Raw genomic sequence first — 12,893 nt, forward strand, 5'->3', positions numbered from 1 at the left:
TCTCCTGAAAGTCAGCAGGTAATACACCAGCAGCCTTATTAATATAAACAATCAATATTAGAAAGAACTTTTCTCTGGTCATTTGAACACAAATGTTAATGCCCAGATATTGCTAGCTGCCTGAAAGCCATATGATAAAATCTATATGATTGAAAATAAAAAATTTATTCTAAAGTGCCAGCAGAATACTGTCAAAACAATATGTTTTTAGTAGCCTGGGAACTTCAAAAGGAAAAAAGAAAAATGTTGTATTGATTTTTGCAAGTTTATCAGACCAAAACCTTGTATCAGCATATGTACAATACTCATTCCTACAGAACTGTCAAAGCCATAGGATGCTCATAGACCCAGCTGGGTAGCTGGTTCTCTCATTTGCATTTAAGTAATCTCATTTGTTTGGAAAAATGAAAGATACTGCATCAACTCCAAGCCTGACTGAGCAGAAATATGTACCCTACACACATCATGTGGGACATAAGCTGCCTTGTTGTAGATAGAGGTAAATGAAGTAAATTGGATGACTTGAGATGGTAGTGGTTTTCCAGTTTCATATGCAACATTCTTTTACATGCTGCAAAGAAAATATATCCTGCTTTGTTATACACTGTGACACTATTATGTATCTGGGTATATATATATAGCACTATAAATTATTTCATATGTTTTATGCATAGTGAAAGGAGCTTTCAGTTTGATTCTACTTTAAATGTACAAAAGCAGAGCTCAGAAACTTAAGTATTCGATCCGTAGCATAAAGGAATGGAGACCCACATGTGATGGCAATGTGAGAGATGTGAATTAACAAAAGAGTGGCTGCTGCAGTCTCTGAAGTTTCCACTTGGTCAGCATCAATGTAGCAGATGATCCGTAACAACCTGTCTTTCATCAATAGCAACATCCTTCACCTTTGCCTCCAGAAAAAGAAATATATCTGCTTAGCATTACAAAATCCACGGAGAAAGACTGCTTGTACCACTTTCTGGAAGACCAGTGTTAGATGCTTAATCTGTCACATACCTTTCCATGTCAGACATCTTGGAGAAAGAACTATGTTTTCCCTGATGTTTTGTACTGCAGCAAAGTGATAACAGATGGAAAATTAAAATATTGACAAACTTAGATACAATCTTAAAGTACCTTCTTTGGTGTGGAAAGGATTTAGAGATCTGCCAGATCAAAAGGTATAAAAAAGTATTTTAATTTGGATAGGTACATCCTCACCTAATCGGAATTTCCGGTAGAGATTGCTTTGGGAAAAAAATAAAACAAGGAGAGAGAACATAAATCTTCATACAGGGCTACCAAGAAGTCTCTTTCCACAAACCCAAGAAAGAAAAGTCAGCTTGTTCAGTAGGAAAGCTAGAGTGGAAGTAACTACCCCAAACATAGCTGAGAAATAAGGGTGGAGAAGAGTCCTCTCTCTCTGCAATAGCAGTCAGAGCTAATCTTATCACTGATTGCTCAACTCAGGTAAGCACAGAACAGCACTAACCACCTTTCCTCTGTATGGGGAGGTATAAATCTGTCACAGCAGGATGTCTTCTTAAACCTGTGGTGTGGTGAGACTCCACTCACAATCCTGTCCCACGTGTCTTACAAAGAAAAGAAAATCCAGGTCTGATCAAAATTAATCCTTAGCTGCTATTTTTTCCTGAATGCTTCCAAGGTCTTCTTAGTGTTTGTAATGGTTGCCTGTCCTCAGTACCACTTTACAAAGAGTTTTCCATCCTGCTTCAACAGCCTGTAGGGAACCAGTGTTGTGTCACCAATGACTTATATTTGAAGCTAGGTCTACTCTAAGCAAATTTCCTGGTAAGGCATTTCATCTGTCTGTATCTTGATATAATCAAATAGGTATCCTATGCAATGCTGTCAATCTAAGCATCTGTCTTTTCCTGGGGAGGACAGAAAATGTCTTTTTGGAACTGTGAGTGTTTCTGCAGCCTGCAAACACTTTGCCATTTTGTCCTCACCCTGGTGCAGTGCTAAGTAGGGAGTGGCTGTGATGAGTGCACTGCTCTTCATCATGTTTTGGGAGAGGATCATCACTCAGGTGCTCTCACTAATGTCTCTCTGGAATTGATGACAAGCCCTGTGTGGTGAGACTTAATGAGTCAATTAGAGTATCTGAACAGGCAGCACAGTTCTGAGATGCAGGGACTCGGCCCTGTCTTGTTACAATTTGGTTGAAAATAGCCTCTGACGCAAAGTAATTAATTTTCAGATTCATGTAGCTGCATTACCTGACAGCTTTCTCCTGTTTTCTTCTGAAATGGCTTGACTTAGAGGGACAAATGCCACTCGATAAAGTGGTGAACTGTTGTTTATCAGTAGCAGTTTCTACAGAAACATTACCTCTTTCCTCTGATTTGCTTTCCTACTTTGAGTAAAGGAGAGTTGATCAAACGTCTGGCACAGCAATCATTTGTCATGAAGACAGACCCGATAACTCAGTACAAAGAAGTGTTGGAGGCAATCGAGTTGTGGTTTGATAACAGAACTCTGAGAATATGAGATTAATCACTACAGCTTCATTGACAGCAGCGCAGGTCTTGGACTTGCTCTGGTTCCTTCAGTGCTTGTGCTCAACTCTAACATTAAATACTGAAATTTATGTCTTTTTTTTTTTACAGGAAGACTTATTAATTGGAAAAATAACCCCAACCCACATTCAAGTTGGAAATTATCAGTAATGATTTACCTCTTTATCTAACCCTCTTCATTTTAAAAGAGAATTCACTCTTTCATCTTTGTAGGCAAAAATTAAAGTCAAATTACTACCTGAATAAATTTAGGAGTTTTAATCTTTAGTGACACCTCAAATCATGATGGATCAAAGATTTTGTTGCAAACAAAACTAGCCTTTTGTCAAGAGGAACTCCAGTCTACAGAGCTACACTTTAAGCATAGGATTGATATTACACACTTTGTCAGGAGAGGAATACAGTCTTTTTTTACCAACAGCCTAATAGGCAAAACCACACACCTTACTCCTTGGCTGAATTTGTCGGTCAGAGTTTTTAGTTACTTGTACCTAAATAAATAAACAAACAATTAAATGGCCACTTCTTTGTCGCTTTGATGATGATTAGATCAACAGAAAGCCACTGTTTAATTGAACTTCTTGAAGCTATTCTTTGTCTATGGAATTAAAGGGATTTCTCAGGAGCCTGTTAGAAACCACCAGGTCAGGGCTTTGACACCAGCCAGCCAGTAAACAGGACCAGAAACAGCAGTGAGAAAGACATGAAAATGGCCAAAAAAGCACTCTCAACCTGAGAAAAAAGACTACAAAAATATTTTTAATTAAAATGGAGAGCACCTTGTACTGGGAAAGAAAACCTTCTGCGTTTGCTTCTTCTTCCTCTTGTCTTTCTAACTTCTACAGTGAGGTTGTACCTATTTTTTTCTGTAACAGAAAGAAGGACTGCATCAAAGAGGCACCTCATCAGTTTATTTGGCTGATGGAAACTGCACAAGAACTGAATTTTGGTTAATGGTTTGGGTCAGAAGAGGTAGAGCTAGATGTATTCACAGCCTGCATGTGTGCTGTGGCTCAGAGACAGATGGCCACGAGGTACAATCTAGGGTAATGACATGCTGTTTCCTTCCTCCTAATTAATTGTGAGGAGCAAGGTATGCATTCAGCATCAAATTCCTTTCATAGCACTTTGTTGCTTGTTTGGCAACAAATTATAGAAATTTTGCAGCTCCTGTGAAAGGGAAACTCCAAAGGCCCATGTTTAACAAGTAAAAATGTATTTTTCAGCAACACTGAGCCAATAGTTTCAGGCCTCAAGGTTTCCAGGGCTTTCATGTCTCCATCTCTCTTTGAACTTTAATGAATGTATACAGAGCAGGGAGACTGAGAATTAACCAATCTGGAGAACCTCTGAGCTTCAGACTCAGGCCAGGGAGAAAAGTAAGGAGTTTTGCAAGACTGTGTGGAAATTCAGAGCACCTTAGTGACAGCTGAACTTGGGGAGTGCTTGAGCACCACCACAGCCTCTCAGACTCTGATCATGGGTGGGACTGGAAGGTACTTGCTCCATTTAAGATGAATCAGCAGATGAAAATTGTCTGCAGGAAGCCTTGTTAAGGCAAAGGAGAGTTTCTTGATTCAGGATGTATTCACCTTCCTTTGTCCCACTTCTCAGATTTCATTTTGGAACTCCAAAGGCTAAGTGAATATCAGGTTTATCTAATATTAATATGCTAAGTGAAGTGGGCCCAAGGTATCCTTTAGCATTTGTCCACCAAATACTCACTGAAATATTTCAAAACAATGAACAATTTGTCCCTAGATCAAGTGATTGTTAATGCTGAACGAACACATATGGATTCTTCATCTTACATTTCAGGTTTGGTCATACATGGATTTAAGCTTCCAGCCCTAAGTAATTGCCAATACATAAAAACGTATTTCCTTTCATTTCCTTTGCTTGTTTCTTTGTGAAATGGTATTTTAAATCTCTTTATTTCTTTTCTATTCCTTTCCTAATGTCACATCTATTTGATGGGAGACTCGTTGATACAAAAGCAGTCACAACAAATATTACTTTTAACAGCAGCTGATACACCTATTTCTTATTCAGTACATGTTAGACCACCTATTCTTTAGCTTTTTAATATACTCTGTTCTTCACACTCTACCTACATCATCCACTTTCTGGGTGGAACACGCTTTTTTGTTGTTTTTTCTTTCATACTTAAGTTACAACTTTTGGTTTTCTTTCCTGAGAACAGTCTAGGTTCTCTCTTTATGGAAAATTATAACATACATTTTGAAAAATACTACAAAATCCAGTCAGTGAGATGATTATATTACCAGAACACTAAGGCTTATTAGGCAGTCCAGGTTACATATGTGCAGACATGCAAAACTGTTCAAGACAACACACAATTCTGCTTATAAAGGCAGAATTTTGAAAGTAAACCTGTATCTGTACTGGTTTATTTTCACTATTTTTCTTTTTTGGCTTAAAAATTATACTGATTTCCAGCTAAATGTTTGCTGAGTAATGCAGTCAATGATTTCACACAGATTTATTCTGTAAATGCTTGCAGAAAAAGCCCATTCTTTTGCATCAATAAAGGTTTTGTTCCAGTTTTGCTTTGCCACAGGGCCTTGCTCTCAACGTACAGCAGAGAATCAGTCCCTGACATATGCCAGTCAGCTCCTTCCTTAATCACAAGCACAAGCCCTCTCACATGAATACCATCTCTGAGGTTATAAAGGAAACTAAATGAAAATTGCATTCTTCTCCCCATGGCAGCAAAGAGGGGTGGGGAGGGGAGAACTCATTGAATCAACCTGACAGTCATTCTATGAAAAATTGTGCTTTGTTGAAAAATATCCCCCCCACTTCAAAAATGCATATGTTTCTACTAAGAAGACAAGAGATGATCAAGAACATTGTCATCATCTAAAGCCTTCCCCGGTGTTTCAAGGCAGTTGGCCACACTGCTGAACCTTGCATTCTTCCTTGCTGTCTTCAGGATACCAACTTTTGTGCTCCTGAAGCCTGCAGAGGTGAGCAACCTTCTGTTCTGATACTTAGGGTAGTTTTTGTTGTGGTTTGTTTGTTTTGTTTGGGTTTTTGTTTGGTTTTTGTTTGTTTTATTTGTGTTTTTGTTTGGTTTTTTGTTTGTTTTTTTTTAGAGGGTGGGAGCATAAAAACTGGCAAAAGTGCTTCCCTTTGAAAAAATCACAGGGACCTGCCTTATATGAAAAGCAATGCTAAGAGGGTAATATGAGTCCCAATATGCAAAGGATTTAAAGATTTTCACATCTGGTTTTACTCTAGTACCAAGAAACACTCTCACACACATACACAGAACCCCCAGTTTTGAAATTAACTGAAGAACCCATTCACAGCTTTCAAAAAGCCCAATTAAATAACTTTAGGTTGATTAAACCATTTCACTTCCAATAAATCAAAATGTACACCGAGTTTTAACTAATACTCTGTAAACCAAGTTGAAAGGAAAGGTCAGTTTGACCAAAATATATATTTTTTACTGCCTTTAAGAGCAAGCCAGAACACAATGTTTCAAAAGCATTGGGAAAAATATAGATGTAGTCACGAAGAATGAATTCACTGTCCTCTATTGATACGTTTGTCAGTTGAAGAAGTACAAAACATTACTAAGAAATAAAGTTTAGTATACATTTTGGTCATAAGTGTTTATTCTTTTACTGTATCATTTTATATTTATACAGAGAAGAGACTATTTGAGAGACTGAATTACTCTTTAGATGGTACCAGATACATAACTGCAGACTGGATACCTTTCAGTATCTGCTTTGAAAGGATTAGGGATGGTGAGCGCCAGCCTAGCTCTTCATTTGTCTTTCATTTATTGTCAAGTCCTGCTCATCTGATACAAGAGTACTATTGCAAAATCAATCTTTCTTGCAGCTTTAAAATACCTTCTTCACTAGTGAACTTATGTTTGCTTCTCAGAGAAAGTAACACGTGTCAGAATGCTTCTGAGAGCCAGGATATCTGTTTGAATGTGTAGTACATCAGCCAGTCAATGATAGATCTTTGTTGATATTAGGTAGCAAATTACACTTAACTGAAGGTTTTAAACAGGTTTGTATGTACATTTAATGACAAGGATGTGACAACTTTCTTTTTGTCTGATGTCTTTATCACAATTTCTGGTGATAATGCATCAAGGCTTATTTTTAAAAGTTGCCATTTAATTTCAGCCTGACAACATAATGGTGTTCACAGAACATCTCTCAGGGCTGCTGAACTGGCTGAGTCAACACTTGTTACAATATGTATGCCTAAGCTTGAGGGTGCATAATAAACATGAGAGCTTCATGCCCTGAAAAATAATCATTGGGAACACAGTGCATAAAGTGCAAGCTAGAAACTGCAACCAGGAACATGTTTTCTTTAGGGCTATTTTCCCAAAAGAGGCATTAAACTGTAACACAGAATATGGTATAATAAAGTGATTATTAGTTGAATTTTAGATTTACTTTTAAGAATAAAATATTTACACTCAGTTTCACAGTCTTTTTTTTTCCTTTCCTCCTCCCCTTCACATGATTTCATATAGCAGACTTGATTATGCTGGAAAAAAAATCCCCACTGCATTTTTCTCTTTGACAAGGATATAATTCTCTTTCTAGTGATGATTCTTTTCCTTATAGCTCTTTCAGAGAAATTATGCACATGGGACAGAAAATGCTCTCAAATAGCAATGAAGTCCTTAAAAACTCAAGAAGGAAACTGTACGAGGTTATATCAGGACACGAGTTATTCCCAGTCCTTGTCCCAGTGTTCATGAGGGTGTGAATTTCCTCCCTCACAATGCTGCAGAGAACCTGTGTGTGTGTGCTGAGGCCTCAGACATGCAGCCTGCTCATGCTCTGAGCCTCTCCCAGGAGTGATGGTACTGCCTGAGTTACCTGTATGATCATGAATCAGAACATGTCTGACAGAAACTACCCATTTTAACTGTCACCCATGTCTCACATCAAGCCACTAACATCTGAATAGTGGCTATCTTCTCATTTTATTTCCTTATTCTCCTTACCAGTATCATCTACTCCCCCCAGTCTTCTTGTAGTGTGAGTACCCGAAATGTTCCTCTCCATGACTCAGTGTTCATGCCTCTGCATTCCCTGTCTGGTAAGTTCTCATTCCCTTCTGATAGAAGTTATTTAGTACTTGCCTCTTCTTTGTTGTCCCTTGATTTTTAAGAGCTTGTATTTGGGACACAGCATCCCTTAATAACCATCCATTTATGTCTACGCTCCAAACGTAAATGTGGACATATTCCTTCTTAATGGTTGTCTCTAACAACAATTTATCAGTCTAGTGCTCTTCACGAAAAGTATTTTATTGAAAAGAAGGTTAAGGAAAAGAAAAAATTAATTATCTGTTGAGCAACTCTGGAGTCGACTGGTAGGAAATAAAGGCAACAAACAAGTATTAGAGACATGGCTGGGGAGGAAGAAAGAGATCACAAACAATTTGAATAAGCTTCTGTGTTATTTCTTTTGTGTTCACTAGACCATACCGACAAATGCTGTTCAATAACTAAAGGTGAATTCATTTCCTGGGTAAACTCTTGCCACCAGGATGAGCAGAAGCATAGATTGCCTGACAGCTGCAAGCGTTCTCCTAACAAATGCAGCACAGAGGAGACAAGCTCTCTTTTGCAAGTAGATTAAAAAAAAATAAGTTAACTGAATAAAAACTAGTAACATAATTGTGCTGTTCATGTTCACAGTGCCTAGTAGATTATAAATCTGTACATTGGGCTTTGCTGACAATTCTGGTCCTTTTCATACAGCACACCATCATTTCTTGCACGGTGCAGCCATGCTGTGTTTAACACATACAAGCTGAGACACAACCTCCCCTTCTGTTCCTCAGTTTGCCTGATTTATTCTCTGCCTCCTCCACAGGTGTATTCAGTGTGTTTTACACGAGGCTTTGGCATGTAGAAGGTATCTACTATGCATCCCAAGGCATAAAAAGTATTGATACCTCTGTTTTCAAAGCAGAAACTTACAATTCAATCACTCTGCCTCATCTTTTAAAATAAAAGAGGACAGTGCTGCACCATTTTTCTTGTAATCAACTCACTTTTACCTCAGTCAATTTCACAAACTGTTACTTGGTTATTTGACTTACCAAGTCCCCAAAATGTACTGTTTTACTTGAGCGTGAAGCTTTATGGACTGTCATAATTATTATGGTCTCAGTCTGTGTGTCCAATTAGTCACTGAAAACCTAACTACATAAATATTTGAAGAGTTATTTTTAGTGAGCTTGAAGGAAAAGGGCTAACCAGCTTCCCTCAGTCTGAAGCTCCTTGGAGAGGCTAATTACCAACATGTTTCACCACAGCCAAAAGGCATTAATGAGCTCTCCCATATGTTTGTACTTGATTCTGTGAACTACAAGGTTCAGGATTTCACCCTTGACACTGAATCTGAGACTCTTCACATTGAAAAGTGCTCACCAAAGAGGGTGGAAGGGAGCTACTTGCTCTCTCTCACTGTAACAGGGAGTCAAACACAGCAGAAACACAGGAGAAATTCTAACAGGGAAATACTGGTATTACCATAAGGAAAAGGACACTTTTTTTTTAATTAATAAATATGATAACTTTGTCTCTTCCGTGAGAAAAATGAATGCATCTCAAGGTGAAAAATTAAATCCATCTATAAAAGCTCAATCATGGAGAGACATCATATAATAGGTGTGAAAATTCACTGTCCCTTGTATGGCTAACAAGGAAAGGGAAAATTCCAACTATTTGAATTCTCAGTGACAGTCAATTATGCAACATCACCTTTTGTAAACTTTTGCAACTGTTGTCCATTTTGGACGTTGCAAATAAATTATACCACTTGCATGTTTACCTTGGCCTGGCTTGAGGTAAGCAAAATTTCAAGGTGACTGGGTAGCAACAAGTTACCTTCTATCCAAGGCACTGGTAAGACACCCACTGGGATGCCTTAAGCATTCTGGTTCCTCAGCACATCCTCCAGAGTATTCAAGAGTATATAATTAATTCCTTTAGAAGCAGCATGGCTGGAGATGAGATCATTTTATAAGGGTCAGGAGGAGAAGAAGGAGGAGAAGGATCTTCCAGTTGCAGGTGATTACCAAGAAGACCTTCCAGCATGCAGTGAGATGCTGGGGAGCATGCTGGAAACAACCTGTCCCAAGGAGCATGGCCAGCCCCTCTCTCCAGTCTCTTCTGTTCATTATCATGACAAGAACAGCAAACAAACTGAAAAGGAGCCCAAGATGTCGTTTGATGACCACTTAGGAAAAAATAACATAAACAACGGCTGTCAAAACATAGAGAACTGTGTGTGTGCAACACCAAAGTATTTGTGAGGTTCTTGTTGCAGAGGGGATAGGAAGAAATATAATGAAGAAGCAAGAGCAAAAAATGCTACTTGATTTTACCAGTGAAAATTGTTGTTAGTTCTAACTGCTGCAAGTCCAGGACAGTAAACTGAGCTGGCCTTTTTACCCGTGGTGTATATACTGATATACCCAAGATGAGCCTTGTGATCTTATTAGCAGACAGCAGAATAAAAACCCCAAACTACGCTGTTTTCAAATCACAGGCTCTGACCGAGTGGAAACAGAACTTGGAAAAGCAGAATATCTGTGACCTGTAATGTTTGTGTGGTTAAATGCTTCCACAGAACTGAGACAAAAGCTGCTGAATTCTCACACTTTCTTGGTTTTTTGACCTTTATGAAACAGCCCACACTGTGATCAAAGGCAGCCTCATATCTTCTCAGACCAACAGTCAGATCAGCTTTGTTTGCTCAAGAGAATATATTTACATGCCAGTATAGCACATTTGACAACAGCTGAACTAACACATACAGCAAAGTTTGGCAGCTGAAGGGCAAATAATTCATTAGCAAAAATTACTGAAAAAAATTTACTTTTTTCTTGTTGTTTTTGTTCCCAAATAATACCAGCTGCTCATGACAATACTGTTTATGAAACTGAAGATTTTCTCCACTAATTCAATTTTTTTATGTGTTGTTTTTAATGAGAAAGTTTGATGGGACATTAACAAATTAGCTGTTTTCTGTAAAAAGCAGAAAATTAGGTTTCACATTATTTCCAACGGTATCTCACAAAAAGCTGATATTTTTGTTCTATCATGATATAAAAAAAACTAAAAGGTACAAATAAACCAAAATTCATTTAAATCTATGACTTATATTTTATATAATATAGTAATATAATAATATAATACAATATTTTTATATTTTAGACTTATATTTTTCTTCTGTGATTTTCTGCATTATCAAAAGTATGATTAACCTAACCAAAGTTAAAAGGTGCATGGAATAAAGCTTTTTTAAAACTAGGTAACACCTAGGAAGGTGTTGTATAGCCTGTGTGTTTCCATGATGTGACAAAAATGCTACGAGACAGACATCTAACGCTCTCTCAAAAATACTTCTAGAAGGAGTTGAAATTTCTAGGGGTACAAAATAGATTATGACATTGCCAAAAATGTCCCTTCTCTCCTCTATGAGACCACTTGTATCAGCCTTTACCATATGCAGCATGTGAAGGGAAAGCTGGTGGTTTTTAAGGGCAGTGCAGGCACAGCACTCAAACCAGCAGCAGTCTGGATTCTCCAGAGACTTCACAGCAAGGACCACTGGAGTGGGCTTAAGATGCAGACTCTTCTTGAACATTATAAGGGTACTTGCCTTCACTTTGAAAAAAATCAGTTCAGTGCAGAAACAAATCATATTCCCAGAGCCATAAGAATTTACATCCTATTTATTGCTTATAGCTGCAAATGGCCTCAATATGAAGTGCAATAGTTTTATTTCAGATATTCAGAACATATTTGATGCACTTTGAAAGTGTTAATAAACTAAGTCCCTGGCCATGTAAGGAAAAGAAACTCTTACCTGTTTAACTTCTCAGATAAAATCACTAGCTGATTTGAGTGGTATATTAGCTGCAATGTTACAGGTAGCAGAGCTTGTTAAAACATAAAAGTTTTGGCTTGAAAGAGAGTTCTAACGAAATATCCTTTCATCTTCAAATCAAAAGTAAGTAAATAAAAAAAGAGAAGTCATAGCTTTCCAAGAACAGAATCATTACAAGCGGGGGTTTGGACAATTTAAGGTACCTATTAGAAACCTGAGTTCTCTTGGTAGGTTTGATAATTAACTTTTGTGACAATAGTCTAAAAATAACCTTCTTTTCTCATGTACCATTTAGATTTTGTTGAACTCATATTTTCTAGTGAAATACTTTTCTTTCAGGGTTTTCAGCTGGTGCTCTGAAATAGCTCTCTCAGACCTGTACATGTTGGTTTAAAAAGCAAAGCCTGCAGCGCTGAGCTATTGTTCAACTCTCTTTCCTGTGAAGCAGCTGCTGAATTTTCCCTCTTGTTAATACTGCCATCTATGCAAGGGAAAGTGAAGGATTTCTCAGTGCCTCCTTTAGCACAACTCCTATACCATTCCTATTTTGGAGTGGGAGGGCCCTCTTTTTTTAAATGTCTGTAATATCCATGTAAGACAAGTAGAGTCACTGTGGGAAGATATAATTGCACTCTTTTCCTGAGGCACTTCACAGCACTTCATTTTAGGTGCTGACTGTACCTGAGTGCTCCAGTCACTAGTGACAGAGGATGGGACCTTCCAGAGGGTGGCTCAGAGCCAGACCCGAAGGCAGGCACTTGCCTTTGCTTGGTCTCCAGTCACTGCAGTGGGAACTGAGGGAAACAAGGCAGATTACATTATCTGACTTGTTAGATACCAATTTGGATACCGTGAATGTTAATGCTGTAAAAAGCATAGTTAAGGGTAAATTACTCAATTCAAATGACCCTGGATCTCCATATTTAAATTTCAGGACCAGCTGGTGAAACTCCAAGTTTTGTTCAGGATCATTTTTAGGATAGCATGTAAGAGGGGCTAAATAAGTTTTTGATGTTTCTTCTGTAACGTAAATAAATTTCTCCATTCTTCCCTTTGTTAGGAACAGAACAGTATTTTCATCCTTCCAAAAAGTCCACTTCTTCCTTCCCTGACCTGATGGCTAACTCTTGCTAGTAAGAAACTTTTTCTCCCTTGTCTCACAGTGTCTGAACCACTCCTTGCCACTCAGTAGAGCTTCATCCTTGAGATCTTTGGGGTCCAAGTTCATGGTAGGATGCTTGGCACAGTGAAAGCATGCCAGCATTCTTACATAGTTATAAGATGCCTCAATGGTTTTGGGGTAGATTACAGAGCTTTGGGGGCACTAGTCAGACTGAAATAAATGAGCAAGACAAAACCAACTTGGAGGTACCTCTTGGTCTCTTTTGACTTTATTTCAATTTCTTGATTCTCTTAAGGCACCAAATTTTCA

This window comes from Neopelma chrysocephalum, unplaced genomic scaffold (assembly GCF_003984885.1).
Source record: "Neopelma chrysocephalum unplaced genomic scaffold, ASM398488v2 Primary Assembly neopelma1_76, whole genome shotgun sequence".
Taxonomy (NCBI): domain Eukaryota; kingdom Metazoa; phylum Chordata; class Aves; order Passeriformes; family Pipridae; genus Neopelma; species Neopelma chrysocephalum.